Below are 21309 nucleotides of genomic sequence, written 5' to 3' on the forward strand. Positions count from 1 at the left end.
TCGCAAGACGGTGCAAATTAAGAGCCCGTGCGCATGGCGAAGTTTCGTAACTTGAAGGCTGAAACTTGAAAACTTGAAAATTTCGTAACTTGAAAGTTCCGAATACAAGAAAAATTGTTGTACTTTAAGTCCCTCGCCTCCTTATTGCTTTGTCAAAATTCGTTGAAATCGATATAGAGGCCGAGTTCGGAGGAGGCTGTGAGAACCTAAGCGTCGCTTGTCATGGCTCTGATCAACAGTTACACTATATCGGTCATTGTTTGCAGCTGCACGAGTTTCGTCACTATGGTTACAAAAAAAAAATAAAAACCTGTCCCCTCGCTTTGGATCGGTTGTTAGCGGGCCTTTTGTGTTTCGCGGCGGGAACGATTTTGTCTGCGTGTAACTCGGCAGCGACATGGTGCTGCAACATTAAAACGACTTCGATCACGAACTCGAAGCAGGCGTGTAGCGCAAGCTCCTCGTTCCGTCCCTTTCGCCATTCGCTCAGAGCATAGGGCCGGCGAGGCAGTGGGCAGACGCCGCGCATGCGTCCGTGGACCGCCTTTCCGCGAAGTCTCTCCCTCTCGCAAGCTCTTGCTCAAGTCGATTTCCGCATCGCGCATAATTACACTCTTTCCAACGTCCGTCCAAGTCGATTTGTACTGCTGCTTCACGCAAGGGACGCGCGCGTCCTTGAGCCAGAGCCAAAAAAAGAACTCGCTACCAGAAAAGTCCACGCTCCGCGGACTATCGCGGCGGACACGCGTCAAGAGTTGCGGGGCACGCGGACGCTGTATGACATATTGCGGGTTCCGCAGTGAATAGACGGCACTCCAGCTTCGATCTCTGTCCGCGCTCAGGCACTCGTTTCCTCACGCGGCAGAAGGTAGAACAGCGGCTACTGTCCGGGCAGATCTTTGGAGACGTTTCTAGACACGACCGTCACACCGCATCGACAGGTACGTCTGCATATATGAGAGAATGAGATTTTTTTTTCTTTTTTGCATGTGGCCCTTGTCCTGTTTTTCTTCTTTGCACACAGTTCCGTCATCTGTTGTTTTAAGGTATTACTGAAGAATTTGTCACTTATGCAATTACTATAGACCTACGCTGTAAATCTGAGCTTTCACGTGAACGATTTGCGTTCACTTCTGCGTTTTTATAAGCGAACCTTGCATGTCTTGCCCGGACAAAGAGAATCCATGAAAGGATTTGAGACAAACAACGTTCGAGGGCTTTAGCGTTGGAGGACAATACAGGCTTGGTGCAAGTAGAGGAACTGACTCGCACAAGCGGCAAAAGTTATTAAGGAAGCAGCACACGCTGTTAAAGAAATGCCACGAGGAAGAAAAGGCACAAAACTAAACGACGTTGCTTTCGCGTCTGTCCGAGGGGGAGTTTTCCGAAAATATAGGCTTTTCAATTGTTTGGTACGTCTGTTTTAATGGCTATTATGGACGTCTCGAACGGCCGAAGCGCATGAACGCGTAGTTAGTTGGAGGCGTGACGCGTTTTTGACGTCTGTGAAATAGTTTTCTGTCGCGCACTCTTATGCATGCAGGAGTGATTCGATGTAACCAAGAAAAGCTTGCGAGCTACAACGCACTGTTGCAGGTGAAATTGTGGTCAAGTTAGCAGAAATTGTGTAGCGACTTCAACGGTTTCCAGCGAAGGAACCCTTAGCTTTTCTGCCTGAAAATAGGTACCATTTCCACGCTTGTTAGCAAGACATCGTAATGTTCAGTTCATGGTGTTGTAGCTGCATGGAAGAAAAATATAGCAGTATAGAAATCTCGACAGCGATGTCGATGCTGCTGGGGCATCGCATCGACGTTGCTGATGTGTTTTAAGCGAGTGCTACATTTCTTACACATCACTTTAAATCCTGGGACGACATTTCAATGCTCTAAGATACTGCTATAACACAGTCATGAAAATAGTGTAATGATCCGATGCGATGCGAAGTATTGCTTTTAAAGTCTATCCCGAGCTCTCATCGAGTAGAAACTGCCATAGAAAACCGATTGGATGTGTTTTTTGCATTAAATAGCACAAAAACTACAAGCGTCCGGAGGGAGGGAGAGGGGGGAAATCTGCGGATATATTGATTTCTATATTGGAATCTTAATGTATACTAAGAGCAGGGCCGGCTTGCACGATAAAGTTGGAGCTAAGTCCAGGGCCGACTTGCACGATAAAGTCCGAGCTAAGTCCAGACTTAGATGGTGTCTTTAGAAAGACCAAGCTTATTTAAGACGGCTCGTGTTCCGAACGTCGAACGCTTCGGGTTCATGTTCACCAGAGTGGCTTCCCAGAACGGCCTCAGCAACCACTTGGGGCATTTTTCCTCGTAACACAACCTTGAGCCGCAAAAAGCAATGGCACGGATTTTACACAACGCAAAATTGACGGAATGTGTACATCTTACAGCAGGGACAGTGCCAGCGCATCCCTGTATTTTCCTAATTTCTCTACTTAGACACCTGGCGTCCTTGTGTCTTAACCAAGACAGCACTAGAGTCGTAATCATACAAGCGACTTATTCAAGTCAGGACTGAAGCCCAGTCTTGACTCCAGTCTTAAGCGGCCATGCTAGTGGCCTATTCTTTAGACTCCAGTTAAGTCTGGACTTAGCTAAGACAGTCTTAAGATTGTTTTGTGCAAGCGGGCCCAGACTTAAACAAGCCGCACGCTTCGGTTCGGCTCGTGTTCACCAGAGTGACTTCCCTGAACGCCCTCAGCAACCACGTGGAGCATTTATCCTTGTAACACAATCTTAAGCCGCAAAAAGCAATGGCACGGATTTTACACAGTGCAAGATTGACCGAATGTTTACATCTTACCGCCAGGACAGGGCCAGCGCATCCCTGTATTTTCCTAATTTCTCGACTTAGTTACCGGGCGTCCTTGTGTCTTAACTAAGATGGCCTAGAGTCGTAATCGCACAAGCGACTTATTCAAGTCAGGACAAAGCCCAGTCTTGACTTCAGTCTTAAGCGGCCATGCTAGCGGCCTAATCCTTTAGACTCCAGTTAAGTCTGGACTTAGCTAAGACAGTCTTAAGATCGTTTCGTGCAAGCGGGCCCTGGTCTCACGAACAACTTCCAATTGTAAAACGCTCTTGTCTAGAATTTTCTGGCATGTTACCTACCAATTACTAATACTTATACCTACTAATTAACTACCTTTCGCGAACGAACCAAATGCTGCAGAGTAGGGCAGGCGACTCTCAATAACTCAGTTGGTGTGAGTGCGGGAGAGAACGCTGTGCGTTTTTTTTTTTTTTTTAATCATTGGTTACACATTTAACTGAGACCTGGCATATAGTTTGATCTGAGCCCACATTTGATTTCTCACTTGAGAGGACGTGTAGTGAGACAGTATCGATAAGGTTCCGAATTATAACGCCGTTAATATTATTGCCACTGTCGGCGTGGCCGGACGTTTAACCTCATGTTTCTGCTGCTTTATATACCGCGGTTAGCCCAAAATATTTAAAAGGTATCTTGCCTCAGATATATTTCAGCCCTGGGGTTGTTTTGGGGGCTATGGAGGGCACCATGCATGATGTAGTATGCTTCAATTATTTCGCTTAATCCCGAAATGTACTAGCTTTACATTTAAAATTTGTGTTTTAGGGGCATGTTTTGTTCGCAGAATTGAAGCTCGTCCTTCAAATAGAAAAACAAAAAGTCGTAAAAATACTGTAGCACGCGTTACGAGGCGCACGGATGTTACCCTGAAAAATGCCTTCACACCGTAACACAGAGGCCGCGCACGCGCTTCGTCCAGAGTTTTCATTACTGGCGTCACTTGAGGCCCAGACAGGCCTCGCGGCGATTCGTCGCCATCGTCGCTTTGCCCACGGCTTCGCTGATTGCGGCCGCGTTGGTACTCATTGCGCCCCATTTCTCGCCTCAAAGGGACCGGATGGAGCGATCTGCGCCAGACACGCTCGCTGGCGCATGTGTTAAGGTGCGAAGCCTTCACTTAGGGGGACATTTATGCACCCTGTACCGCGCGCGGCAAATTTTGAATTTTTTTCCCGGCTGTACTATTTCGATAACGAGTCCCAATTCTGCAAATACAGTATAACCCCAAGAACTAAAATTAGGAAAATTAATAATTATTTATTCAATTCAGTTAATTCGCGAACTAATCAGGTTCCTACCTGACATCCGCCGTAGCCCTCAACAGAGCCCCGGGGCAAAAATAAATTTAACACAAGTTCTCTTTTTATAAATATGTTGGACCTTCTTAAAGAAATAAACACTCTGTGTGTGTTTATATATATATATATATATATATATATATATATATATATATAAGCAGATCAATTAAGGGGAAATGAGGGTACTTGTTATAGTACATGAAGGAAAGAAGCCAACAGTCGGCGAGGCCAAGGAAAGCGTTGGGTATGGTTTACCAAGATACTTTCTTTGTTGGGCGAGTTGGTACTTATTCATTATTAATATAAACAGCGCGAACACGAAGACAAAGGACAAGATAAAAAAACCACAGTACAAGCGCTGACTCACAACTATGCCTAAGCCCTTTACTCCAAGGCCCAGAAAAAAACAAACATGAAGTAAACGAAACAGTCACGTGAAACAACCCCTGGGTTCACCTGCTGCATAAAAAATTACTTAAATAAGACACCTCTTTGCTTGAAAGAGCAAGAGAAGTCTTGCTGACACACTTACTGTCCGTTGAAATATGTTGGGTGTGGTACTTTATGTCTTTTTTTTTTAATGTTTACTTGGATAATCGCAGAAATTAGTAATGTAATCTGTTTAGGGGAAAGATATTTAAACACAAAGTAGAAGAAAAAACAACGTGCCGATGGTTTTTCGGCACGTTGTTTTTTTGGAGCGGGCACCTGCCACAGTTGGCTTTCTGTGTAAATGGATCATGGTAGCGCGTACCGTTCAACGCTAAAGGTTTGTTTATATATTTGAAAACTGACGGTACTGAAGGACTCATATGTGACGTAGTATAGTAGCATATGGTGAATTCATTTCAAGAAATATTTGCATCTTGTGTCCAGTAGTAAAGTAGTGATGAAGGGTGTATTCTTAACCTTGAGGCTGATTGTTTGCGCTAGTATTACCTTATTAAACATGTGAGCCTGCTCTCCGTATTCGGACAAGCGCACTTTTCAAATGAAAATTATATTCAGCCTCTGAACCAGCTTTTTTTTTTTTTTTCTCAAATCTTAAAAATGCTCCCTAACTCTCAATATGCCCGCCAATTTCAATCCACGACGCTTGTAGTTTTGTGCTATTAAAAATCAAAAACACGTCTGTATTCCATGGCAGTCTTAAGTCGATGCAAGCGCAGGATAAATATTAAAAGCAAGAATTTGCTCCGCATATGAAGTTTGAACCATGCCCATCAATATGCTCACAACAAAATCTTACAATATTGCAGAGTTGCATCACAAAATTAAAGGGATGTCCGCGCGAAAGCAGCGTAAACATGAATTTGCTTCGCAGCCAAGCGAAACATCGTTCCCTCGTAACGGGACGTTAAGCCCCTCATGCCCTCGACATGTCAAGCGCACTTCCGCGGCGTTAGTTAAACGCTGCTACGGTACTTCTGGCACATCTCGCATATGCTGCTATTCCTCGATTTAAAGCCGAATGAGTGTACAGTTTTTTTTCTCTCTCTTTCTTTTTTTATCTTTTTGGCGATCTTTCTCGCAGTGACTTTTCATAGCGCCAACAACGAAGTGCGGCGCTTCATAGGGGATATTTGGTCTTGGTTTGAATTGTGAGGCTTCTAAGATCAGACAACCCCGCCCGTGTCTTAAGGATGCACTGTTTTCTTTTTTTCTTTTTTTTTTTTTTTCATATATAGATTACCACCTCCTCCGTTCTACCGCTCTTGGGAGGTTTAATGTCCAAAAACAAATCAAGCAGAGAGACGCCGTGGAGGGCTCTGGAAATTTCAACCACCTGATATTCTTGATATTCTTTAATGTGCACTGACATCGTGCAGTAGACGGACGCCTTGCTTTTTGCCTGCATCGGAAAGAGGCCGCCACGGCCGAGGTTCGATCCTTCCTTGAGTCCTGGACTAGGGACCCCACCTACACATCCCCCTCCTTTATCTCTACTCAATAAAGTTTTTCACTCACTCACTCACTCCTTGGGTTCAGCAGTCGAGCGCCCTAACCACTGAGCCACCGCGGCGGGTAATAGAGGATGCACAAACAGCATTGGGCCACTCCGGAAGCGGTTGTACAAGGTGTTCGTACGATATAGCACCGCCATACCCTCTAACGTTTGCATGTAAAGAGTGTACAGTGTCGGGACTGATGTCTTTATAAAGAAGCTTTGCAAAATCAGTGACGACAATTCTGAGAAACGTTGAAAATGTAAAGAAAAGCTGAGCAAGCCGCAGTACCTTATTACAGCTAACCGAGTTTGTTTTATGGCAGTAAAATTTGGAGAAAAGTAACACAATTATAATCGATGGCTCTACTGTAATTGGCAGTTACTTTACTTGGGCTATAATTGCGCTGTATTAAGTTATATTTGAAATGGAGAGATTGTAATTGTAATTGGTTACTTATTTTCTGTAACGCGTATAAGATCGGCGCGTATCAAGTGCGATCAAGTAAAACGTGTCGACCATCCAGTGATTTTTTTTAATCAATTATAGAGCACTTGTTTCAACTATCTCTCAAATTAAAGGAAGGGCCCGCTTCTCGACTCAAAAAATGTTGTACGGGCTGAGGCCTCACATCGGCGAAAGTTCATCTTATTTTCGCGAATAAAACTATACTCATGGCTTTCATAAAAGTATATGCGACAACCTCATTGATCATATGCCGTAGCGTTGTGAGCACTCAAATTATCGTCAGGCGACAAAATTTAATCCCCAATGGAAAATAGTTAATATTTAACTGGAGGGTTCAGCAAGAAGGGCATCTGGAAGCTGGCACGCGTATTACACATACTTTATTTTTTCTTCTTCTACCTCCTCTATCTTTTTCGAGCTACGAGGAGGAAGAAGAAGATTTATTTCCGCCGAATATGGCGTGGCAGCCACCTCCGGGTCCGCACGCAGGTGTCCGGGTAGGCAGTCTGTCGCACCGCGGCCAGAGGACACCCGGCCCCGTTTAGGAGAAGAGGTCTTCAGCCTCGGCCGCCAAGCGGACGGCGAATCGCTGAGTTTTTTCGTCGGAGCTTCTTAGCGTGGTCTCCCATTCATCACTAGTTTTAATCGCGTTGCGCCCTGGGGCACGAACGCATCTCCATATTATGTGATCTAATGTTGCCACGTGGCCGCAAAATTTACAAATTTCGGTCTCTGCACCGTCCCTCTTCCGCCCACTGGCACCCGTCCAACTCCTCCACAGGGGCGAAAAGAAATTTCGAGCTTGGAGTCTTATCCAGTCATATGATTCCTTTTTACTCAGGGATCTATCCGGTGGCGGTTATATCCTCCGATCTTTCTTCAGGTTGTCGGTTACATCCCTAAACGTACCAATACATTCTTTGCTTTTAGATGTTGTGGAGGCGTCCGCAGCAACCCGAGGTAGCAAGGAGCGGGCGAGCATGTGGGCAGCCTCATTGCCGGCGAGACCGACGAATTCTTTCCGAGAACCTACTGTTTCCGTCATGCTGACCTTGGCGCGCGCCGAGCAAGGTTTTCCTGCTCTACGTGAGAGAGCAGCGGCCGGGAACAAGGAAGCGAGGTGGCATACATGCTCAAAAATCCTGGACAGGTTCTGGAAACGAAGTTTTTTTGAACGTTTTTTTTTTTTCACATATTGTATAACAGCACCATACAATCAATATATCTCCAGATCTTCGCTCAGTAGGGTCGCATTCTTTTTCTTTTTTTTTTTTAGATTTATTTTCACGAACACTCCCAACTGCATGGTTTTCTATGGCAGTTTTAATTACTCGGTGCAAGCGCATGAGGAGCTCCAGAAGCAAAAATTGGCTACACTTCGGAAGCTTAGACATTTTCTAACAATATGTTCAGAAAGGTATCTTAGAATATTCCACAGCTACTTCACAATTATTTTCATAAAAGCAGCCCACTGCTTTTCTATGGCAGCTGTATACTAGCTGCTGCGTAGTGTATAACTCTCCGCGAGCGCAGGAAAGACATTTAAAAGCAATTTTTTGCTATATACGCATCTTGAGCTTAGACCATTCTCATCAATGTATGCATAACAGTATTTTACAATATTCATCAAATGCCTAGCAGTTAAAAGGTGTGCCAGAAAGCTAGATACGTATGTAACAACTGAGAAATGGCAAGTCCGAGTTGAGGCGCTCAAGCAACAAGTCGTGAAAAAATTCATGTGTCCTTAGCTCGGACGTCCAAACTTAGGCGACGCGGCACGCATGACCGTATAGAAGCGACCTCGAACCACACCGGCTATAAAAGAGAGAGAAAGAGAGAGATTTCACTTGCCGGAGGCATAGTGACGTAGGCTGTCTACCGGACGTCTCCAGCGCACGCCATTAGAGAGATTTAACTTGCCGGAGACATACTAGACGCATAGAGTTTCTTATACGTGTACATTAGTACGTCACCGACAAGCTCTAGTTAGCATAGCGGAGACATGCTAGTATAGACGTATACTGCACACGTCCACTGGCATAGGTGTGGCATGGTGCAGCTACTGCGCGTGCGCATCCGGCGTCGGGCAAACCGGCATACGTCTATCACTATTACGTTTCCGCTTCTGTAGGCTAAAGGCTTTCTGGAGGGCTGAGCAAAGTACTTAAAAAAAGTATATTCGATACCGATACTCCATACCCTGAAAAATTGTATTTCCGATACCGATACAAGATGCAGAATCGAAATCGATTTTCGATACAGATATTCGCTACTGTATCGTCGTTACTTCGATACATCACAGAAATCCCAGCATAATAAAGGTGGTAATGTGATTAGCGACGTTAGGAAATTTTACCGTGCTTTCTGCAATATTAAGTGCGTTCCTATAGCGTCGTTTTTCAGAAAGGGCTTAAACGAATCTGACAGCACGGAGGTACTGAACCTCCTCTTTCTGGACAGCTGGCCTTGTCAGACCTTCACATTGGATTGAAGACATGGTAAAAGTGAAGCGATCGCTTCTACGAGCAGCCAAGCGAAAAATTTCTTTAAACTAATGCTCTTCATAGGAACCGACCTGTGGGCACCTGGCTATGCATACAAAAATACATCTGAAACTTTTTCTGTTGCTTTTCATTTCATAAGACACGAAGGAAAGAAGCCTACAGTCGGCGAAGCCAAGGAAAGCGTTGGGGATGGTACTTTGTCTTTTCTTTTTTAAGTTTACTTGGATAATCACAGAAATTAGTAATGTAATCTGTATAGGGGAAATATAATTAAACACAAAGTAGAAGAAAAAACAACGTGCCGATGGTGGGAACCGAACCCACGACCTCCGAATAACGCGTCCGGTGCTCTTCGAACTGAGCTACATCGGCCGCTGTCCCCCCTGCTACTTTCTTGGGTATTTATGTTGTTTGTATACGAACCTTGAGAGTGTTCACCAGCGCCACCCTCAGCCATAGCGGCTGAGGGTGGCGTTACTTACACGTTACTTACCAGTGGCCCCTGTGTTTTCCCTGTGCTAAAAGGTGCAAACTCTTGCTTTTGGAGTACTGGGCAGTTATTTATCATTAGCGTGATAACGAACTTTTAAAGCTGTGTATATTTTTAAAAGCAAGAAGGAAAGCAACAAAACTAAAATGGCTGAACGCTGGTATTAGTCCGGAAAGAGCCCAATCTGAGCGTGCTAAAAGCGAGAGGAATGAGAAATGCCTCTCTACACACGCACACAAGCACGCCGAAGTGTTATATTGGGTGAAGATGCCTTTTATCGGTGCGTAAGAGTGAACGACTTAGGAAAGTCTTACTGGCGTCACCTGAAAACTACGGCCAGTTGTATGCAGATAAAATATATAGAACTCTTCTTTTTTAAAGAGTGGCTAACAATCTTGTGGGTCAATCAATTTGCATGTTTTTTTAATTATAACAGTTCTTTCCTTTAAGGTGCACAGACATCATTACAATTTTTATTCAAATTTTGCTAAAATGATTTTGGCAAAAAAAAATTGTTTTACAACGAATAATTTGTTATTCAAACTTATTTATTGAAAAAGTGCATTCATAGCTTTCATGATGTGTACTTCATAGCATTTTAGACGCAAGAAACAAAGTCTTCTGGAAGCCTCTTCCCTACGCAGTTACAAAGAATAGATTTGTTTTCAATCAAATGGTGGAAACAACATGAGCGGTGGTTAGCCGACTGCATTGTGCCTGTCTGAGGCCTTCTCGTGTTCTTGTCACCAATCAGCGCCGACACGCGGAGCCCAGAGGTTTTGAAAAGGGTCGGGCCTATACTGCATTCGAGAGTACACTGAGCACGCTGCTTGACAAGAATCAGATGCCGCAGAGATGGACGGACGGACGGACGGGGAAGGGGGGGGGGGGGGGGGGGGTTAGGGGTATAGCAGTGTGTCTAGTCCCTACTGCGTGTTCGCCTTCCTTGCGTTTTCTGGTATACACTCGGTGCTCACAAGTAAAGAACCTCGTGAGCACCTACTTAACATTGGCTCCCTTAGTTTTAAAGAAAGGAAATCTGGAATGTGGTTGACGCCGGGAGGACGGGACATTTGGAGGGATCTCAGAGCAGAAGGGCACTCAAACGGTTCAACAAGCCGAGCTGTCTCTGGGAAAACAAGCGTCTGAGCGAGCGCTGTCAACTCAAACTCTCGCAACGGCTTCAATAATTGCAGCTTTCTTCAGTATAGAGTATCGTTAAAATACACGATACACTGAAGGTGCATTTTCGATACCGATACTCCGATACTTTCATTTTCAGCACACGATGCTTAATACCAATACACAAATGTATCTAAAGATATTGTCGAAGATACATGACTCTTCGATACTGCCCATGAATGGAGGAGAGACACATCTTTCAGCATTATTCCACGGACATACTTCCCCTCATCCTAATCGTCTAAACAACAGGCCACGCTTCTCATCCTGGCTAAAAGCGCTCCCAGCGCTCGCCCACCAGCTCGCCCGAGGCCTGTCTCGCCGAGTCCATTAGCGGCGTTTGCATGAGTCCGACAGGAGCAGGTTGAGCTAAGTTATGGGATCGAAAATCGGTTACGAGTTTGTGTAAATGCTGTCGGGTCGGGTCGAGAAGTCGAGGAATCCAGTCGAGTCGACATGGGCGCAGGGGGTTGGTTGACTGGACTCAATCCCGCTGCATGAAGCATGAGGTTGCCCACCTCTGATACTAAGTCTCACAAGCTGTTTGCAGCACTGCTAAAGGCAGGGGCGCCTCGGCCCAGTCAGGATGTTGCGCACTATAATTAATAGGTAATTGTGCTTCCACGCGGCTCTCGCGCCCCGAATCGGCGGGGACGACAATGGAGCACAATTATCTATTGTGTGCCGGGACGACTGGCACGCAAGAGCACAAATATATAATTGCGAATGATCCTGAATGGGGCAGGGCCGGGCTGACAGCGTGCCTCACATAGTAGTGACATGTGAACACGTGCGCACTGGCGGTCCATCGTGTGATCGGCCTTTAAAGAACCCCAGGTGGTCGAAATTTTCGGAGCCCTCCACTACGGCCTCTTTCGATCGAGTCACTGTGGGACGTTAAACTCCATAAACCAAACACACACACACACACACACACACACACACACACACACACACACACACACACACACACACACACACACACACACACACACACACACACACACACACACACACACACACACACACACACACACACACACACACACACACACACACGCACGCACGCACACACACACACACACGCGCACGCAAGCAAGCACACGCACACATGCGCTTTACACTGCAAGGCTTGTGAAAGACAGCACTCCGACCAAACTTCCACTCCAAATAAAATTAAGGAATCAGTAGGAAGCATTTCACTTGTATATAACCCCTAGCGACCAAGTACGTGCGTCTACCTTCGTATATACTCTCTCTCTCTCTCTCTCTATATATATATATATATACATGTGTGTGTGTGTGTGTGTGTGTGTGTGTGTGTGTGTGTGTGTGTGTGTGTGTGTGTGTGTGTGTGTGTGTGTGTGTGTGTGTGTGTGTGTGTGTGTGTGTGTGTGTGTGTGTGTGTGTGTGTGTGTGTGTGTGTGTGTGTGTGTGTGTGTGTGTGTGTGTGTGTGTGTGTGTGTGTGTGTGTGTGTGTGTGTGTGTGTGTGTGTGTGTGTGTGTGTGTGTGTGTGTGTGTGTGTGTGTGTGTGTGTGTGTGTGTGTGCGTGTGTGTGTGTGTGTGAAGAAATGAATATATGAAGTGAAGAAATGCTTCATACTTATTCCTTAGTTTTATTTTGACTCGACGTTTCGACCAGAAGCATGAAGAGAAAAGAAGTATGAAGAGAGAGAAAAAAAAATTAGCTGTAGCTTAGCCCTGGTTAGGCCTGAGTGATTGCGAAAGCAATACCCCCCTGCCTGCGCTTGGCTCTGCTGGTGGTTTGGCATGACTTCGCTTTTTGTGCAACTAAAGGATTTACTCTGGCTCCATGAAACTACTCTCGCTCACTGAAATTGTAGAAAGCCGCCGGGCACGCCATTCTGCGGCATAGGCGCATTGCTTAGCCAACCGCTCTTGCCTTTCTTCGGCAAGGCGCCGGCGTTTGCGCGCAGCACATCGCTCCAACGGCGCCTTGTAAAACTCCTCAGACATGACTTAAAGCCCCTTGATTATCGAGGGGCTTTAACCTGACTAAGCGAAGCTAGAGTTACTGGAAAATTTTCAGAGTACCGCAAAGGTGCCCGCGGGCGCCATTTCCCTTCCAGACCACCGGGCCCGGCCGCAGTCTGAACGGCGATTGACCGCATCCGTAGGCTTGGAGCGCGTATTTAAGCTCAGCAAAACGGGAAGGCTCTGGCACGTTTATTCAGAACAGCGAAAACACTGATTGGGCGGTCACTAACTTTAATACCGTAGTCAGCAATCGAGGGGAAAAAATAAGTGCGTGGGTGGATCGGCGAAAACTGCAGGTCGCCTGCTATTGCAAATCCCCTGCCCTTTGAATCGACTTTTCTACGCGCAGTGCTGGGGTGTTACAACATTATAAAATGACCGAGTGTGAAATAGCATGTCAGCGAAGGTCGCAGGAACGTGTGTGTATATTGTTAAGTCGTGGAGAATGCCGTCCGTCGGCGCCGCGGGGCCGGACATGGTAAAACACGGAGCGATATGCGGATCGTGCACGCTCTGAAACGATGAATCGCTTAGTATAAGCAACGTAAAGTGAAACAGAAGGTTCTCCGAGACCCCCCTCCCCCCCCCCCCCCCTCATCGTAAACAAACTAAAATACAATTTATTATCGCCGTCGCTGCGCCAAGAACGCCAAGCATGCAGGCTTTGTTTGAAGCATATTGTTTTGGGCGAACTTATTTTTTTTTTCGACGCTATCATTAAACGAAGGAAAACTAAAGCACTGGTTTCGCCCATTTTCAGCGTGAAAAAAATATGGCTTACTATATCGCTATCACCGCGCGGTTGTAAATATTGTACTTTTCCTTGTTTCATATGGTATCGCCTGACGCTGTTTCATCGCCGTACGCCTTGTGCCGCCAATTTACCAGAACGTCGCTCATTAACTGCCGTCAGAAAATGAAATGACATCAACATCGTACATTGATGGTTGACACACAATGTCCAGAAGTCGCCAGCTGCGAACACACAACAAATATGGTTGGTTGGTTTAGTTTATTAGTGTTAACATCCCGAAGCGAATCATACTATGAAACACCGTTGTGGAGAGCTCCGGAAATTTCCACAACCTTGGTCTCTTTATCGTGCCACTAGAAATAAATAACTAATAAATATGTGCATAAAGCTTTATGTACGTTTACATTAGCAATAAAAGTAAAAAGGAAGAGGTGCGCGCGGTCATCGATCCGCCTACGAACACGCGCCCATACGCTTTCGTGCACGAGTAGAGTGTGTGATATCGCACAATTGAATATAGATGTATCTGCTGCCAGTTGGCTAGATATTTACCCTACTGTGAGGGTAGCTTTGGCAAAATTCCGCAAGTAAAGCGGATGCTGCATATTCTTGTGCTGGAAGGTAAACACATGTTGTGATCAGGCACACAATGTTCACGTTGAGTATTTCCTACGCTTATTTCGCGGCTAAACGAAAATAATATAAAAGTAATCAACCAGCGTATCTAGCACAAGAGGGTGTTCCTTGAGGCACGAATTTTCGCCGGTCGGTTCTGTGAAGCCACACTGATCACCAGTGCAGATAACTTTTTTCGTTCAGGCACGGAGATCACACCTTTCCTAACTCAGGCCTGGTGCAGCACCCAAAAGCCCAACATAATCTCTCACGTGTACACTGCAAGAAACAATCGAAAAAAGAGGAACTCCATCACAAGACACGTATTCCGCGCGCGCACTTGGAAGGGATATGGCGACGCGAGGTCACGTGACGCGCATCAGCCAGTAGGCAAGCCGGCGACGCACGGAAAACGAATGCGGAAGTTCATGCTTTATATGACAAACTTGGAACGGAGGATACAAGACAGTAACCTAGGCTTTAACCTGTCATATAGATTAGGTGGAAAGGTGGTAGAGCAGTGCCTCCCCGGTTTGATGTATGCAGACGATATTGTGCTGCTAGCTGAGAGTCTGGAAGAATTGCAAACTCTAGTTAAGTATTGCGGAGACGAAGGGGACGCTCTATGCTTCAGTTTCAGCGCGGTTAAGTCGGGTCTGATGATTTTCAACGGCTCAACTGATCAGGGTCTTAAAATACAAGGCCATGAAATACCTTGAGTAGCAGAATATAAATATTTGGGGGTATGGGTAAACGAAGGATAGGCATACATTGGAAAGCATGAGCAATCAGTTAAGGTCAAAGGGCGAAGGAATGCCGGGATAATGAAGCATAAGGCATTGTGGGTATACAATAGTTATTACGTTTTGAGGGGTACTTGGAAAGGAATTATGGTGCCCGGACGTACTTTCGGAAATGCGGTTTCGTGCCTAAAATCAGAGGTACAGTCGACATTAGAAATAAATCGGAGATCCGTTGGACAATTAGCACTAGGTGCTCACGGCAAAACTACAAATGAGGCGGTACAGGGAGATATGGGCTGGGCTTCTTTCGAAGTACGGGAAGCTCAGAGTAAAATATTATATGAGGAACGCCTGAGGAAATTGGACAGTAACAGATGGGCAGCTAAAGTATTTAAATACCTGTACTTAAAAAGCGTTGACTCACAATGGAGGAAAAGAACTAGGAAACCAACTAGTAAGTATGCTAGTCACAAGGACGGAGAAATAAAGAGCATTAAGCAACAGGTGAAAAACACAGAAGGTAAAAATTGGATAAATTCGATAGAAAAGAAACAGAGTGTGGAATTATACCGAAAGTGGAAAATGCAGATCAGGAAGGAAGATTTCTTTGATAACTCAAGAGGCAGTGCCCTACTTTTTGAAGCTAGATCAGGGTGCCTTAAACCACGCAGCTACAAAAAGAAATTTAACAATGGAGATGACGCATGTGCTGTATGTGGTAACTCCAGTGAAACAATTGACCATATTATACTCGAATGTAATGGTATCCATCCGGAAGTTGATGCAGGCGCAATCACTGTTCCTGAAGCTCTGGGGTTTAGAGATACCAGTGGCCGGGTGAATAAATCGGCGGTGGAAACTAGCAAAAAACGACTGGAAGATTGGTGGCTTAAAAGCAGAGAAGTGACATAATGCTAGTAATGTAGAAACAAAAATTTAATAAATAGAATGATGGTTTAGTTAACCAATCTAAATCAATAATTAAGGAATAGGGAGAAAAATGAGCATGATAGCTACTGCTACCACCCCGTTTCAAAGGGGACGCTCCTATATTCCATCCGTCCATCCATCCATCCGGTACTCTGAAATTTTCCAGTGACTCTAAGCGAAGCGCGCCTGCGGCGCCCCGTTTATCATCTACTAGTGAGCGCCCTCACGCGGCGGGCCGAGGAGGCCGTCACGTGGTAGCACGGCCGGTCTCGAGGGAGAGCGCGTTTCTCTCTTCTATTACGGCCTCTCCAATGGGGTCTGTTTCCACCGCCCGCCGCGCCTCGGTGGGGTCGCCACCGCCCCACTGCTGCTCCTCCGCTACAGCCGTTCACGCGCAAAGGAAACGCGCGCTCGCTCTTCGCTCCGCCCGCATCGGTTGCAACCGGCAGGTCCTGATATTTCACCCCTTATGGCTTATAGGAAGAAGACGTAATCAGCGTCTGATTTATCATGTATGAGCAATAAAATAGTCAATAATGCGCGTGCACGCGAGAGCGCGCGCGCCTTCGTCAGTGCTGTCGCGCACGGTCGAATGAAGTTTCGGGTGCACTTACATCAACAATTTTTGCCCCTAAATTTTTCACAAAACTATATGTACCATTTTATGCACTGTGCCTTTGAAAGCTGTAAGCAGGTATAGCGCGACCTGACGCTAGTCTGCATGGCAAACTGTTCGGTGGATATTCAAAGTATTCTGTCAACCGCTGCCGTTTTCGTTTAGAGCAAAGCAGGCACTGACGAAAATTCATAGCACGTCTCAGATTCAGAGTAAGGAACAAAAATTTACGCATACAGTTAAAATTTCAGTTCTCTAAGCGAAGTGGGCTGTTCTAGCTTCGTTTAAAACAAATCAGTAGGTTGAAAGACAGCAGATGTATACGTAGTCTCGCGACTGACGCACACGTAGACAGTCGTAGTCAGTTTAATACCAGTAATAAAAAAAATATTTAATCGAGGAAATATGGGCATAAACAGATATGCATAATTGAAAAGAGCAGCAAGCAATAAAAAAAATATCCTTCAAAGTTACCACATTGCACTCATTCATCAAAACGGTGCATGCGGCTAGAAAATTAAAGACTCAAAATCTTTTTGGGCGGTTTGTGCACATAAGGAGCTGGCCTTTCGTTCCTGTCTGTCACCTTCTTAGCATAATTGACAAGAAGGAGTCTGAGAAATTTCTCACATATTAAAGAAGCGGACCTTGGCTATTGTCAATGCCTTCCGGGCAACTCAGCAAAGGTGAGTTCTCATGTGCTGGCTGGTTTAAGATTTGAAGGACTTCAAGGACATTTGTGTGTGGTAGGTGCACGACAGCTTTTTCAAAAAAAGACACAACCTTGTCCAAGAGGGCTATACTCTGGTTTTGGATAATGCAGTCCGCTAGAATCTTGTCCTCGCAGAATAGTGTACATGGGGCTGCTTCTTTCGCTGGTTTCAAGAAGGATAGCACAAGCGTCACACCCGAAGTCACTGATTAACTTCACAATGTATCCAGCGACGTAAGCTAAACCAGAATACGTGACAGTGGGTAATGGGATGTCAGGAGATACCATCACTTCTTTCAGTTCCTCGGTTACTGATTGCGGTAGAGCTGAAATGATTTCGTCGGTGTCGACACTAGGTGCCTAGGCGCGCAATACGGCACGACATACAACTCCTATAGTCACCTCTGAATAAATAGCACAGAGAAAAGCTTTTATATCCATTATTGAGGAGTGTCCCTTGAGTAACAGTGGCGAATGTGTAATAAGCAACGCATTCTACCAAAATAATGGGGCAGCGATTGCTCTCTAAGGCAGGCATTACTGCACAGATAGTTATAAGGAACTATTAGTTCAAAAACATACTAGAAAAAGAAAGAAAATGTTGCTAGGAATTAGTGCTTGAAATAGATTTCCTTTTTTTTTATGAAATAATCATGATATCATGCAAACATTTCATCAAACCAACGTTTATCTGCAAAATTAAAATAATGTTTATAATACAACATAAAACATTTGCTGGTCTATAAATTATAGCAAAATTGATAACAAAACTTAAAATCGTTTACTCTGACGTTATACTACTAACACTTTATGTCATGTAAGCATTGTGCAACTTACATTACATTTTTATAAAATTATTTTCATCTTCGGTGTTACCTCGATGGTTTCTCATCTAGCGCTGAAAGACGGTTTTGCCATTGTTGCTGTTATGTTTGCCTTGAAGAAGCTTCGATGTGATCACTGCTCATTCACTTTTTTTATTCATCTTCTTGTACAGGCTTGGGCAAAAATTCAGATTAACATGAACAAAAGTAGATACAATGCCGCAATACATGTCATATGCTTGTCGAGCGTTTGCTGAGCGACAGTGGTTTTTAATATAAAGACTCCATTCACGTGTGTAGCACGCTGACAGGATGCCGCTGCAGCATCTACCTTCTGTAATCTCACAAAACCCGCGGGCGACAGCGCGAAACCAGGCAAAAGCTACCCGCCGCCACTGAAGTAGATGCGGAGCGAACAGTGAGCAGGTCGCGCCCCTTGCGGCGGCGGAGAGCGTGACTCAAGGAGAAAAGTTCCCATTGTTCACGCGGCGATTGAGAAGGCCGTAAGAACGAGCGCGCGCTCTCTCCCCCGAGACCGGCCGTGGTGGTAGCCGTCGCGCCGAGCGAAGGAACGACTACGGCTGAAGAGACGAGTTGGGTCCCCTGCTCTCCTCTGGTCCTGACGTCACGCTGTCACGTGGTCGCGCGCCGCAGCTGCGCCGGAGCGAAGGAACGACCTCCACCGACGGCAGAAAAGTGCTAGCAGTATTGCTTTCGCAATAAAAACTTTATTGTCGGGAGTAGTCTCACTTCCTCCCAGGATTCAAGTGAGGGGGCTTCTATGAGAGCCTTGGGAGGCGGGTCCTCTGAGCAGTCCCACAGGATATGAATAAGGTCGGCTTTCTCTCCGCACTTGGTGCATGATGAGCTTATGCTGTCCGGATGTGTGAGTAAACCGCAATGTTGGGAAAGGAATTCGTTTGTAGTTTCCTCCAAACAATTTCTTATTGTCTTGTTAGCGATTGTTAGCGAGAGAGTTTGAAATGTTTTGTAAGGCCGCTGTATGTGAGCAATCCTTCTATTTCAAGTTCCTCGGCATTAGGTCTCACCGCTCGGCCGACAAAACCTCGAGCGTGTTGATGAGCAGCCTCATTGCCTCGGTTCCCTGAGCGGGCGGGTGTCCTTACGAGTTCTATCTCTCTGTCGAGTCTGATATCCGCGAGGATGTTTCTGGCAGTATTTGATATTCTGACACGCGAGAAGTTACGTATGGTAGTTTTTTAATCACTGACAATTATGTCCGCATCTGTTGTAGCGATGGCTAAAGCGACTGCAGCCTTTTCCGCCTGGTCTGAGTCGCGGATCAGTATGAAGCATTTCTTTACTTAAATATTACTTCTAGCAACCAAATACTTTTAGCTCCGTGTTCTACATATATAGTCAAAGGTGTTCCACAGGGCATCATTATTGGTCCGCTTCTTTTTAACATTTCTACTAAGCCTAAATATGTTTTATATGCCGAAGACGCTAGCGTATTTCTATCTGCTCCAGATTGCCATATCACACAGCTATGCAAATTTTATCCTTACCAAGCTTAAAACGTGGTCAATAGTGAACCATTTAAGCATAAAGGTTAATAAGACGAAAGCTGTAATATTTAGACCTAAATCGAGGCAGTTAAATTCTCATGTAACTTAATTTATGGTGAAGCACCAATAGAAATCACGAATAATCTTAAAATTCTGGGTATTACATTTTCTCAAAGCATGCTATGGGATAGTCACATTAATGCTGTTTTAACTAAGTTATCCCGAGCAGTTGGCATCATTTCCCGTTACAGAGCGTATATCCCGTATCAAGTAAATATCCTGCTTTATAATTCTCTTTTTTTACTAGCTCTCATCCTAATTACTGTTTCCTGATCTGGGACACTACCACGCATACAAATTTTCAAATGATCTTCATACTTCAAAAAACGTTTATCACAATACTTTTCAATATACCATACAACAGTCACTCGCAAGGTATTTTCCCCAAAGCAAACATAATACCAGTATTCAATCTTTACAATTATAAGCTAGCACTTGCTTTCCAGCGCAAATTAAAATGTCATCTTGAATTTCTGCATGAGTTGTCGTTACTGGGAAAAAGCACTGTGTGTTACCCTACCCGTCATAAAGAGGAGTGAATTGTACCAACTCCTAGAACCAACTACGCAATAGAAACATTATCCTTCACCCTTCCAACACTATTAAACAACTATACAAAATCCGGGACTTACCTGTTTAAAATATCTAAACACGAATTACGACAGCTTCACTGCACGCATCCTTAAAAACTGCCCCTGTGTTCCTATGATATGTATATTTAATCCTGTGTTTATTGTACTGCTTTGTAACCCTTGTAATTTTCTATTGCTTTATTTTTTTGTATCTACTTTATTTTATTTTGGTTCTACTAATTTGGGAAGGGCTTATGTGTATACTTGTGTGTGTCTTTTCGTGCTTTGTTGTTGTTGTTGCCCTGTAGAGGGGAGCTATGGGCTTTGTCAAGCTGCCGTTTACGAGCAGCTTTTACCCACAACCTCCTCCATCAACCCGATGGAAATGATTATTATTATTATTATTATTATTATTATTATTATTATTATTATTATTATTATTATTATTATTATTATTATTATTATTATTATTATTACAACGAGCTTTATTGCTAGGGCTAGGTCAAGGTAGGCGCTGTCTCGAGCAGCTGGGGCTCGCGTCTCGTGCCGGCGCGCTGGCGCCAGGTCATCTTTACAATCACCACTCAGGAGAAGAGGGAGTCATCCTGGCGACTTAAGGGGACAACAATACGTCTGGGTCGTAGTAAGGTTTTAACCGAGAAACATGGACGGTCTCACGCTCACGTCGTCGAAGGTCTGGCGAAAGCGTGACGGGCTCAAAAATGTAATTGACGGGTGAGGTGCACTCAAGAACGCGGTAGGGTCCTTGGTATTTCGGCAGTAGCTTGGAGTAGAGACCAGGTGATGTACAAGCCACAAGTAACCAGACACGGGCTTGCGGAAGAAAGCTATCGGCGGCGTGAGTGGAGTCAAAACGATTTTTCTGTCGGCCCTGGCCGGACGCGAGTGAACGGGCGAGCTTCCTACACTCCTAAGCGTATCTAGAGGCTTCAGACACGGTGGTGGCTTCAGAAGAATCAGACTGGTAAGGAAGTATGGTATAGAGTGGTGAAGATATGGTTCACGTTCATATATAATAGGAAACATGGTGAGAATCCCGTAGTAGTCTGCGAAGCGGTGTTGTATGCATACGCGACGAAGGGTAGCAATGTGCCCCAGCTGGAATGGTCGGCAGCCACGTACATCGACAACATGTCGCCTAGGGTTCGGTTGAATCTTTCAGTCAGACCGTTAGCCTGCGGATGGTAGGCC

General features: G+C 45.1%; 1 protein-coding gene across 2 annotated transcripts in view; it reads left to right on the forward strand.

Moving 5' to 3' along the window:
* Positions 1-637: 637 nt before the first annotated feature.
* LOC146202388 (aldo-keto reductase family 1 member B1-like) overlaps positions 638-21309 on the forward strand; it is a 90248-nt gene continuing 69576 nt past the window's right edge. The window contains exon 1 of one of the 2 annotated variants that reach the window (XM_084588146.1): positions 638-941. The gene's annotated coding sequence lies outside the window, so the exon portion shown is untranslated. The remainder of the gene's footprint in view (positions 942-21309) is intronic. The other variant, XM_084588144.1, reaches the window with a different exon arrangement.

This window comes from Amblyomma maculatum, chromosome 1 (genome assembly GCF_055883805.1).
Source record: "Amblyomma maculatum isolate TAMU_Amacu chromosome 1, ASM5588380v1, whole genome shotgun sequence".
Taxonomy (NCBI): Eukaryota; Metazoa; Arthropoda; class Arachnida; order Ixodida; family Ixodidae; genus Amblyomma; species Amblyomma maculatum.